At 40.2% G+C, this 12,366-nt stretch overlaps 2 long non-coding RNA genes across 2 annotated transcripts in view; both read right to left on the bottom strand.

Moving 5' to 3' along the window:
• The window catches only part of LOC108449281, a 181,453-nt gene that overhangs the window by 47,667 nt on the left and 121,420 nt on the right, over positions 1-12,366 (bottom strand). The gene's annotated exons all lie outside the window — the stretch shown is intronic.
• Positions 2,996-6,405, bottom strand: LOC108449282. The gene is made up of 2 exons (XR_001865431.1): positions 4,661-6,405; positions 2,996-4,271 (listed from the first exon to the last, which is right to left on the bottom strand). It is a non-coding gene; the product is annotated as an uncharacterized LOC108449282 (long non-coding RNA).

Here is a 12,366-nt window from a genome sequence, read left to right on the forward strand (position 1 = left end):
GTCCCTGGTAAATAGATGCCCAGGTAAGCCACAGAGAAGTGAAGCTATTTGTACTGGTGGTCCTGTGTAGGGTATGTCCAGCCACTGCCCTGGAGGGACGTCTGCTTAGGTGAGGAGATTGATCAATCTCTCAGCAGGACTCCCCCTGGAAAGGCAACCACCTTTTAGTTACGTCAAGAAGACAAACCCAGAATCCTCTGGGAGGCCCTGTGCAGATCCTTTGTAACCCATTGGCCTTTACCCTCTGACACCCACCCCCTGTATCCCTATAAAGCCAGCCCCCTGCCCCTGCGAGGGCAGAGAGAGCCTGTCCTTGGCCTCCCCTTCGCCGGAGTACGGACCGATAAAGCTGCCTCGTGTGGAACAGCTGTACGGGCCTCTCGTCTCTCTCCCTGGTCTGGCCTGGAGGCTGCCCTGCAGAGCTGAGGTGAAATCACGAGCTGACAATCACTAAAGAGCTGACAGCTTCTGCACAGGCCCTCCTGCCAGCAGCTGAGGGAAGACACCGGGCCTCGGGAAGGCGATCCTCCATGGGACCATCTCTCCAGACCGGTCACAGCTTCCTTGGTCAGAGCTACTGACCCCACACCAGCTGTCATAGTCCTGCTATGAAGTTAGGAAGCCCCAGGCTTCCCAGCTCTCAACACTGTGCTTTCTATTAAAGCATATTTTTTCCAAGTGCGCTTTTAAGTTTATGCCCCACTGAAAACCTAGCTCCCAGCTTGTCATCTATGAACAGGCCACTCATCCATCCCATCCATCTTTCCACCCCAAAAAAAAATCTTTTTTGAAAACTGTATTCCTCTGTGCCCCAGAATACATAATCTATAAGAACAGTAATAGGGAAGCTCAGATTGAAGGCTACAGATCTCAGCAACAGGCTTGCATCTGCTGTGAGCCATGCATTCATCGTTGCCAGCCTCTGTTTCATCACTGATTTATGCAGAGGTGTACACAAGCTACACCCACTCCTGAGAAACCCATTTCATTGTCGTTGGAATCAGCAAGAAGCCTTGAAGGATTAGGCATGGGCAAGTCTTCTGAGAAGGTATTTTTTGCTAAAGAAAGAAAATTAACATGGCAAACTGGCATCCAAGTACAATATGGACCATGTAGCATTTTATTTCCTAAGTTGCACATTTCATGCTGCCTACCAGCTTTTAAAGGTCAAACATGTAAACTTAAGAAGGTGTGTGAGTGTATACTAGTTGCAAAGCTCTTTTTTTTGTCAGCTCTATGAAGCAATAACCCATGAAATGTAGTTGATATCTCATGGGCACATTTCTCCATGCCTGCAAACATTTAAAATTGCACTTGTGGTGCATAAAAGATTTATAATGATCTCACCCACAAATATAAATTTTATCCCACATAGGACGAAAAGACCTAGAAGCAGAAGCAGTGAACAGCTGAACATGAGCACAGTGTCATAAATTCATAACACTTACAGCTTTTTAACAACCAGTCATAAATGTGACTGATTTCAATTTAATTTATGAAACTTTGAGATAGAACCAGGAATACCTCCTCAAATTTAAAACTGAGTTTTAAAACAGAGTGAGTACAATTATGGCCTTACTAGGATATTAGTTGAGGCAAATGGGATTGGGGTGGCCATCTGGAAGGTCCCTGAGCCATGCTGCATGAACAGGGTCAGACAACTGGAGCTGAGTGGACTCCACCAGACTGCAGTGCAGATCCTGCTACCACTCCAAGTCAACAGCACATCCCTTCCCAGCACAAACTGCCACAAAGGGACACATTACACAACTTACTGTCACCAAACCTAGGGTTCCTTCTATGGGTACAGGTGGGCAATAGATGGCCAAGTCATCCATCATGGTAGTGTTGTGACTATTTCTCTCGTGCAGGTGATGATCAGATTCACCTCATCTCCATTGCTCCATCACATCCCCCAGATATTCATGCAACTCACGCATATTTAGGCAGTTTTGTTTGGACTGGAATTTTTTCTGGCAGTTTTTTGGAAGGAAAGGATATTTGGGAAGGGACTGGAAGGTAGGAAAAACCACCAACCAAGACAACAGGGGATGAAAGAAGAAGTGAAACATTCTTGCTCAAGTTTGCTTCCTCAGACATCACTAGAACAGGTCACATAAATCAGATGCCATAAGTTAAAACCCTTCTCTTTCAGAAATGCAATGCTAACTTTCTCCCACAACTGTATTGTTTCAATACAGAATCAGTGATAACAAAAGAAAAATCTGAATTTCATCTACATGAATCTCATAAAATCTCCAAGACATGCCCTGATATCTGATATCTGGCAAGTCAACAGAACTGTTTATTTTCTTGGACATAGAGATTGAATTTTATTTTAGGTCTGACAAGAGGAAAAATTTTTAAGTACCCTGAGGAGTCAAAGTTTTCCTCAGAGCTCTCTCCTTCTGCACCTGTCAGAAATTTGATTTTTTTTTTTTTTTTCTCTACTGTACGTATTGGCAGCTTGGAAACCTAACAAACAAACAACTTGTATATTTTTCCTGTAACTTCATCAGGATAAAAACAGAAGGAAGAAAACATGTTTTACTACCTAAGCCTTTTGCTTCCAGCTTTATCTTATGTTGCACTTGTTTTTACACTTGGAAGATAACAAACAGTCCCTTGTGTTGCCTATGTGTATCAAATTGAAGGCAAAATATTATTCCACAGTGTGAAGTTGTAATATTGTGCCTATTAACACGTCAAAACTAACTCAAAATAGAAAAAGACATGGTGAGGTCAAGCTGCAGATGTATCCCTAAAGGTATGAACTAAGGAGGACATTTCAGTCCCAATTATTTTTAAATGTGTGTTGATAACTAAAGCATAACTCTTCTGGTTTTGAAGGATATGTTTGCTAATAGGTGATGGCTACATCATCTGAAAAGGTAAAATATTTTTATTTTATTGATTTTTTTTAAAAAATTAAAGAATTTAGATTTTCTTATCAAGAAACTAATTGACCAATTATGGAGACAAAACTACTAAGGACTGACAGGTTGGTGATATTTATTAGTTACGGTAGGTAGGATTATTAAAGGTCAACATGGTGGTTAATGTGAAATGTAATAGTGGTCTGAGTTTCTTAAAATTGTACAGAAACAACTGTAGTCAATCCTGGATCAAAATATAATGCCGAATTGTCACAATGCTTATAGTAATTCTTAAAGCAGTTTGGAGAACAACAGACATAATGGTTACATGTTCTGTAATAAAGAATAAGAAAGTGGCTACATATGCCACCAAAAATTTAACAGCGTCAGCACTGGGGTCTGAGGACATGATCTGTGCTTTAGGAAAGGCATAGGAAAAGAAAAAGGCAATGCCAGTTGGCAGGACAGGCCTGAGGAGCTTGCAGAGCTCTTTGTCTTAGAATAAAGTGGTTACTATGAAGAGCTCTTCAGTCTCTGAGGGGAGCTCTTCAGTCTCTGTACCACACTGAAATCATGGCAGTACACGAAGAATCCAGATGCATCCTGAACTGGGGTGCAAAGCTGTGACAGCCAAAAGTTCCAGTCATGGCCTAAGACACCACTGATCTGATTTGTTGATGAAAGCCCGTCTTTTTCAAAGTCAGTTTTCCTAATAAGAGATAGATACCTGTCTTTAAATACCCATTTCCGTTTATATTCCTGAGACCATCATGATTGCTAAAGTATTGTTTCAGGTTCAGGGAACAAGAACACCTTCATCTCTGAGAAAAGCAAGAGAATCAATACACATTCAAGAGTTTCACTAAGAAGCAAAATTTAAGTACAGAATAGGATGTTTTTGCTTAAACAAAATAACATTAGCACCCAATATATCTCACCTTTCAAAGAAGGTAAAGACGGCTCAAAGTGCTGAAGAAATCCCACTGGAAACCTCACCTATGACAGTTAGTGGGATCTTTCACACAAACACAATTTGGGCTAAGTGATACTCCATTTGTCTGGCCAGTAATTAATTTGGAAGCTCTTTTAATTTTCTGCAAGTATTCTATGATTGCTTTTTTGCCTGCAGCTTAAGACGAAGAGGCTAAACCAAGAAGAAATAAAGTTGCTTGTGTAGTCAGCTCATGTCAGTGAGCTGTGTCCTGCTCTGAGTGTGGCTTTTATTCCAATGGTAGAGCTCCAATTCTTTCGTTTTCTTCTTCATTACAAAAATATCAGAAAATTAAACTTAATGAAAACAGAACTGGAAGACTTTTCTTCATCTGTGTTTAGTCTTCCATTCATGACAGCTTGGATGTTAAATTTACCATTGCCTCTTTTAAAATAGAGTGACCCCTAGGAGAGAGAAAGGAGAGGTATTTATATCCTAATAGATGCAGGGACACAACTCACATTTGCACTGGTGCTTCAGCTATTAACTAAAAATTAATATTAATTCCTTAGAGGCTGAGGAGAGAAAAGGATAACCTTTTCTTCTTGAATCAGTGGCTTGGAGAAATGATTGGGAAAAACTGAACAAAAGCTTTCTATGGTTTTAGTTCTTCATGTCAAAATATAGTTATTCATATTTGTACAGTATTTTCTAAAAATTCTTTCAAATATGACAGTTCCCATCGCACACTTCTGATGTAGGCTCATTTCCATTTGTATCAAGGCAGGAAATGTAACCATATTCAGGTAGCCTGTAGCAGAATTTCAAATGCCAGAGTATCTAGAGCATCTACCTTTAAAGGGTTTGGTGAGGTTTCATTGTTTACTGCTGTCACATCCTGAGTCTCAGTTCACTCGGTGGGAAACAGCAGCCACAGCCACCAAACTGGACACCACTGTAGACAGTCTGAAGAGCAGCTCATGCCTACTGTCAAGATTTATTCAAGAAGTTTTGTATGTTCCAGTGTAAAAACAACAGATTCCAGAAAGGCTCTGAAACTGTAAATATTAGGGTTATCAGAGCTAAACAGTTAGCAACTGAATCACACCAAAAGAGCAGTTACTCATGTGCATAGTACAATTTCAGTAGCAGAACCTAAATCTGCCCTACTATAGTGACTAAAATATTCTCTCTGCTCTTTCAGAATATTATACAATTGCCATCAATGTTTACCCACCCCAATTAAAACAAGTATTCATCTTAGCACTCCATTTACAGGTAGTAGAACAGCTGTGGAGTTGTAAAAGAAAAATAGCCAAACACAGTTTTTCAGTGCTGAAGTAAGTGTTACTGTTTTCTCCTTTTTTTTGGATGCATAACATTCCTGTCCCTGTGATGCAAAGCTTAAGCTGAACTAGTTCCCACTTTGCCACCAAAAGGATAACATATGGTTTTAAATGATTGTTTGACAGCCTAGACACAAAACTTCCCAGATAAGAACTGGGGGAAAATTTTAACATTCATTTAACTGTTCCATAGCTCTGCACATTTCAGCTGGAAATTCATGCAAGCCTTTTGTCATCCAATGTAGAATGTAGTTTTAGTTTCCTCATAGTCCCCAAATTCTGACAGGTATTTTCCATTTACCAGAGAAGGTAAAATAGGTTTGGGAGACTTAAAAAAAAAAAAAAAAAAAAATTAAATTAATTATTTAATTAGAAAATGAATTAATTTTCATTGTTTTCTCTACTATCCCAGTACCTATATGCCTTTTACATGCGTATTTATTGTGGGAACTTTGTATCTAAAGATACAAAGATATATCCCAAACACTAAGCATATCACATCTATTGGTGATCATTAACCCATATTTTGAATTTATTTCATATTCTTGGGCTTTTTCCAGCCTTTTTTCATTTTATTTGGAGACGAAGTGTGTGTTTACACAATGGTATGCCAAACTAGCTTTCTTCCATGACACATGAGGCACCAGGTAACTAAGTACCGAAGACTCCAGGGTCCAGACTTTTCTTGATCTAAAAAATTACCTGGTCCATACAAGGAAGCATGGACTAGCACCTCAGCCAACAACTAGGAAGCAGTAAGAGACACTGAAGGTGGTTGTGATGAAATTCATGAGGTCTTGGTTGTGGTCCTGGCTCTGCTACTGGCTTACCTTACAACAAAACTGGAAAACGAAGTTAAAATGTTGCACCCTCTGCAGACAAGGAGGTCTTTGGGCAAGAATAAGCAAAGAGAGCCAGATATAATAATTATTCTGGCACAGTAACCACATAGCTACTAGAACAAATTGAGTCACATAGTCATCATGTATCACTTGAAGATCAAATCACAAAGCAGCTACACCCTGGCGAAAGAGCTTTAGCCATCACATTGCTTCAGAATGTGAAGTTTAGAAACCCATGGGGGTTTCTAAAAGGCAGCCAGTATGGGGGAGGCCACCAGCCCCCGCACAGTCTGACAAAGAGCAGGGGCTCTGGCTCTGAAGTGACACCAGAGTGTGTATACATGATGCTGCTCTCGACCACACTATCATTTTTCTCTTTATGCTTATCCTTTTCATTGTCCAGAAACTAATTTCCTTCCTTCCTTCCTTCCTTCCTTCCTTCCTTCCTTCCTTCCTTCCTTCCTTCCTTCCTTCCTTCCTTCCTTCCTTCCTTCCTCCTCAACCTGTCTCAGTATGAAGATGTTTCCAAACTGCATGGAAAACACTGTCAGGGTTTCCATTTTTCTTGTTCAACCATGTAATCACAAACAGGAGAGAAGGGATATTAGACAAACATGAGATTTTGCTGTTCCACAAATGCTTTTGTTCACCTTCCAACATGCACAGTAGGCATCCAACTACATTTTAGTCATCTACACTTCAGCCTGTGAGGAACAGTAAGACAGTCTTACTGTTCTGAAAATGAATGGGTAGACCCACTAGCATTAGACAGACTTGGCTAATGTAGACCAGAAACAATAAAAGTCCATGCAATTTACTGCTGGTTTAATGAAACATATTCACACTGAAGAAATGCTACTTCTTTTCTTTTACCAGCTCCACTCCCTTTATTACACAATCCTCTGTGCCTGTGTCATTAAATCCACCAACTTTCTGGACCATAGCCTCTACAGACATCTTCTCTTGGTTAATGAATATCTTCCAGACAACATTCATTTTATTGGCATCCATAAAAGTCCAGGCTTATTTGCCTTGCAAAAGTTAGATTTTATTGGCTGTGTATGCTTCAGTTAGTTAATTAAGAAGCAACCAGCAACAGCCTTGGCTTATCCTGGTTCTGAGAACTTTATCTGGGTCAATTTCCAGTGCTTTAATGTGTCAGTTTAGCATTATTTTTTTCCTGCACATTTTCCCACAGCCTAAAACAATGGCTAACAATCATTTTATTATTTCTTTCTATTCTAGTCATGCCTGAAGGTTCCTACTCAACTGTGCATCTCATATATCTTCCAATACCATGACACAAAAAAGTCCATGCTTTCCAGAAGCTCACAAGAAACAAACAAACAAAAAATAAATGTAAAAAAAAATTTAAAAGGTCACAGTAAAAGTTGTATTATTTATGAAACATTGACTGATAAGGTGACTTATCCATAAATAACAGTTGGAGCCCATAGAAAAGCCACAGAAAGCTGAAAAAGTTCGGGGGCTTTTCTTCTGGTTTCTATGTAAATAGACATCAAATGCTAAATTGATTTTAAATCCCGTAAAGAAAATTTGTAATGCTGTATCTAAAAAACAGCAAGCATGTTTTAGGCATTAAATATCATTTGTTTGGTGAGGTTTTTCCTCCCATATTGGGTTTATTCACACCTCTGAGTATTCACATATTGATGATCAAACAAGCCTAGTAACAAAGCTCAGCCTTATTGAGTCTTCATGGTGTTCATTCAGTGATCAAGAGACTGAACTAAACAGTCATACTTGATGGTCACTCATGATTAGTATGTGATGTCATTGCAGGATCAGGCCTCAAGGAAGCCACTCTTCTCTTTCAAGTGCAGTGCAGGTGATTGGCAGGACTGGGATTTATGCATCAGCCAGGGGCCAGGGCCAGTGTCTGAAGACAGAAAATCTGTTTATGGCAGGAACGCTTGCTAGCAAACCTACAGTGAGACACAGCAAGCACCCATGCAGAATGGGGGTTGATCTATTCATCAAGTGTTTCCATGGGGCACAGATGAACAGGAAAATATTTGTGATTCAAAAATGTTTTCTGACAGTGCAGAAGAAAATACTCGGGGACACATCTGACTGCACATTTTTTAGCAGCTTTTCCATTTGTAACTCCCATCCATATGTGAAAGGAAAAGCCATTTTCTATCCCTGTAAAGTGTATAATGGAAGATTTGTCTGCTAGGCAGGTGATCCTTTTGCAGATACTTCTTGAACAAGGGTATTATATACTCTATAAAATCCTTCGTACTTCGCACAGAGTGATCTTTTTACAGGATTTTGTACAAGGCTCATGGGGTAAAAAGGACACATTTTAAGCTCTCCTCTAAAATGCATGGTCCATGGTACCCTGTGCTGCCCCTACAGAGCCATCTTTCACAGCCCATTTTAACCTGATGAACCTAATGTAGAAAGAATCCAAAGGCTTCCAGTATATCAATCTTTTTCTTATTATTACCTCTTTATAAGAAAAGAATACATTTGCTGACTACAGTCAAGGATCTCCATAAAACCCTTCCTTGACTTGCTTTTGGAAAGAAGGAACAAAATCGAGCAATGGATTTTCTTGCCTATTTACATTACTCTAATTTAGAATATTTTGTTGAAATACTGCACTGAACATGAAGCCCCTCCCTGTCCCCTGAGGGCATTTGTGATGCATTGATATACATGCTAAAGAAAGATTTGTGTTCCACATGGACCACAACTTCAAAAATAGCAGCATCTCTGCAGTACAAAAGGTGCTTTGCTCAGAGGGAGTGTTCTGCAGTCAATCTGATGACTTCTATGACCTTTTTCAACGAGATGAGGAAGATCATAAGACCTATGCATTGCCCTGCTGGTCCCCAGCCTCAGAGCTGCCAATGTCTTGGTGAAAGCTGTAGCTGCACATACTTCCCTTGCAGCAGTTGCTATCTGACACAAAAGATGACTTTGAAGACAGAGCCAGGCCAGCCACACAGTGCCAAATCAGCACAGGGCTGAATGAAAGTTTTAGACTGATAGCTGTGTTCTGATAATTACACAGTATTAAAATATTTCCTGAATTTATCATTGGAAAAACTAAGGCTAAAAATAAAGATTCCTGCATGCAGTGGTCCAGAATTTTAAAAGGTGACATAGCAATCCAGCAATCATTGATTGCGCATTGAGAGTGAAAGCTGTTTAATGCCTAGGAAGAACAGCTAAGACATCTGGGTTGTTTTCTAAGCTCTGCCACAGATTTTTTGCATCTCCTGGGGCTGGCTATTTAAACTATAGAAAACTGCTCAGCAGCTGCAGGCTGCAGTGTGCTTTGGAGCCCTGGACCTTCAGTCACTTGGAATGGGGATCCAGCTGGGACACACTGAGGCTCTCTTATGGCCTTCAGGGGAAGAAGACGAAATTTCATCCTGCCACAGAGCTTGGAGTGAAAGCAAAGGATTCATCCAGAACCTGGGCAAAGTGTGCCTAATATTCTCCAGTACTGACCTCATCTAAGAATAAAAGGATAGAAGAAAGATGGGAAAGGCAATATGAGAAAAAAAAGATAGTAGGAAAGATCGGAAAATCTCCAGACTTAGTAGATCCTAAAGTACTTAAAGTCTGCACATTAAAATGACTGTAAAAATGCTAAGAATTATTGTCTCCATATACACAAGGTGTTACTGTGTCTTTGTGGGTTATGCTAAGGGAAGAATGTGTTGGCTTAAACCCATCAGGGACCAATGCTAAACAGTGGCTTGCATAATTTGGGAAGCTGAAAAATATAAGCAATAATACACCCTCAGAAAATTCCCTTCCTTCACTTGCTTGATTGAATTGTGCCCCCAAAACCTGTACAGAGGTCTGAGTCAACTTTTAACTGACAGAGAGCAGAAATGCCACTGGAAAAAGGAGCATCAACAGATGAGAGAGGAATACGGGCAATTAGGCCTTCACCCTGACACATTTCCTCAGGGAAACAGGCTCAGCAAAGTCAGAAATGAGCAGGGTCTAAGACCCTAGTGCAGAAAGCATTTAAACAGGTGCTTTTGATTTGAACGAGATTTGACTAGATACTTAAGCAGAGTTTGATGAACTGATGCTTGATGAATGATTGCAGAATCAGACCTTTACATTATTCAGTTCAACGCTGCTTTTAAAGACCCTCCAATGTTTATAATCCTCTCTTCTAGACATATCACTATTCAATATAAACCTTGCTTTTTTTTTCTTTACAGTGGCATTAACTCCTGAAATTAAATTAATTAGTTGCTAATTTTCACTCTGTAAAAATGTGTTGACACACAGAGTATAATAAACAGTGGATGGGGTTAGATAAATAGTGAAGCATTTACCTGACCCCAAGCCATTATTATAATTAGCTTCCTCAGACACATTACAGTGTGTTCTTCAATCTACCACCCACCAAACATCCAAAAGGACATCCACACAACAGCACCAGTTCACAGTTCCTGGCATACTGGGGAGAAGTGCTTTCAGTCCCATAAACAGCATAGCAGAACAGTGCTAAGTCTTTAAGCATGGCTGTTCTTTCCGGTTTTTCCTGGGTTTTTTAAGCATCATTTTACAGGAGACTTGGACATTCAATGTTCTGTCAGAACAAATAAAAAACTTCAGCACCTCAGGAGCAACAACAGCAACAAATATCCAGCACTCATATAGAGCTGCACCCACAGTGGAATCCTACAAGCCTACTGTGTGTGTTGCTTATTGCCCTTTGTCATGAATTTCCTCTTATTTGAATATCTGGCAGTATTATGGATGAAAAAAAAAGATTCAATTTAAAGAAGATTATCAGCTGTTCCTAGTTTTTGAGTCAAATGCCAGATCTTTCCAGTTTTTACTATAAAATACAAACAGGTTATTTTTATAATCAGAAGAATTCTGGGTTGGTTTTTTCTCTTTTTTTTAAACAAAGGAATACATGATGTCATGGGCAAACAAATATTGTGTTAGTTTGTTTCTAATAACGGACACATTTTTTAAAGTAAGGATAACAGGAAAAAAACAAGATAAAAGGAAAAAAAGATGAAGTTAGTGTTGAATGAATTAATAGCAGGCAGGTGGCTGGGTGGGTGTCATGGCAGATAAACACTGAGATGAAGCCAAGGTAATTATAATTATAATCTGGCTAGTAATGCTGTCAGCTGAGGGTGTATAAAAACCTTGGTAAGTTAATACAGAGATGATCAGATCAACCTCCTTCCTGCTTGATCCCACAAAACACCATCTCACATATTCAAACTCACATTTTATGCATTTTTATTTTCTGAGTATTTCAGTTAGTATGTTTTAAGAAAGCTATTCTGGTGTAACCAGAGTTTAACCAACTTTCCACTCTCCTCATGAAATCCTGGAAAACATGAGTATGTAATCAGCTGAGTCTCTCCTGACCTCCATGTTTTGCTGGACAGAATTCACCACTTTCTGTCATTCTCTTTCGCAGGCTTTCTCTCCCCACTGTGCTATTCACGGGGGTATAAAATGCTCAGGCAAACAGAAGTCAATGGCAGATGTGTCGGCAGCACTTCTTTCTGCAATTTTGCTAAATGGATGTATCCCATAAAAGCAGCCTTAATTAATGGAAACATTTTAAAGGCACTTATAATAAGCCGGGAAAACAACAGTTGCCAAAAGCAAACTTTAATAGCAAAGAATGCTTAAAAATTATATTCCGGAAGGTAACAAAAGATTTGTGGTGGGTTGACCCTGGCTGGGCACCAGGTGCCCACCAAAGCTGCTTTATCACTGCCCTCCTCAGCTGGGCACGGGAGAGGAAGTATAATGAAAGGCTCATGGGTCAAGATAAGGGCAGGGAGAGATCAGTCACCAGTGACTGTCATTGGCAAAACCGACTTCACTTGGGGAAATTAGTTTAATTTATTACAAATCAAACCACAGAGAAATAAACACATATCTTAAAACACCTTCCCCCCCAATCCTCCCTTTTTCCCAGGATTAGCTTCTCTCCTGATTTTTCTCCCTCCTCTGTCCCAAAAGTGTAAGGGGACAGGGAATGGGGCTGTGGTCAATTCATCACATGGTGTCCCCTCTGCTCCTTCCCCCTCAGCAGGAGGACTCCTCACGCTCTTACTCTGCTCCAGCATGAGGTCCACCCCACAGGACGCAGTTCCCACAAACTTCTCCAATGTGAGTCCTTCTCATGGGCTACAGTTCTTTATTAATTGCTCCAGCGTGGGTCCCTTTCATGGGGTGCAGTCCTGCAGGAACAGGCTGGTCCAGACTGTATCCCCACAGGGTCCCAAGTCCTGCCAGCAAACCTGCTCCAACATGGACTCCTCTCTCCACAGGGACACAATTCCTGGTGGAGTCTGCTCCAGTGTAGTCTTCCCATGGGGACACACACTCCT

Source organism: Corvus brachyrhynchos, unplaced genomic scaffold (assembly GCF_000691975.1).
Source record: "Corvus brachyrhynchos isolate BGI_N302 unplaced genomic scaffold, ASM69197v1 scaffold116, whole genome shotgun sequence".
Lineage (NCBI taxonomy): Eukaryota > Metazoa > Chordata > Aves > Passeriformes > Corvidae > Corvus > Corvus brachyrhynchos.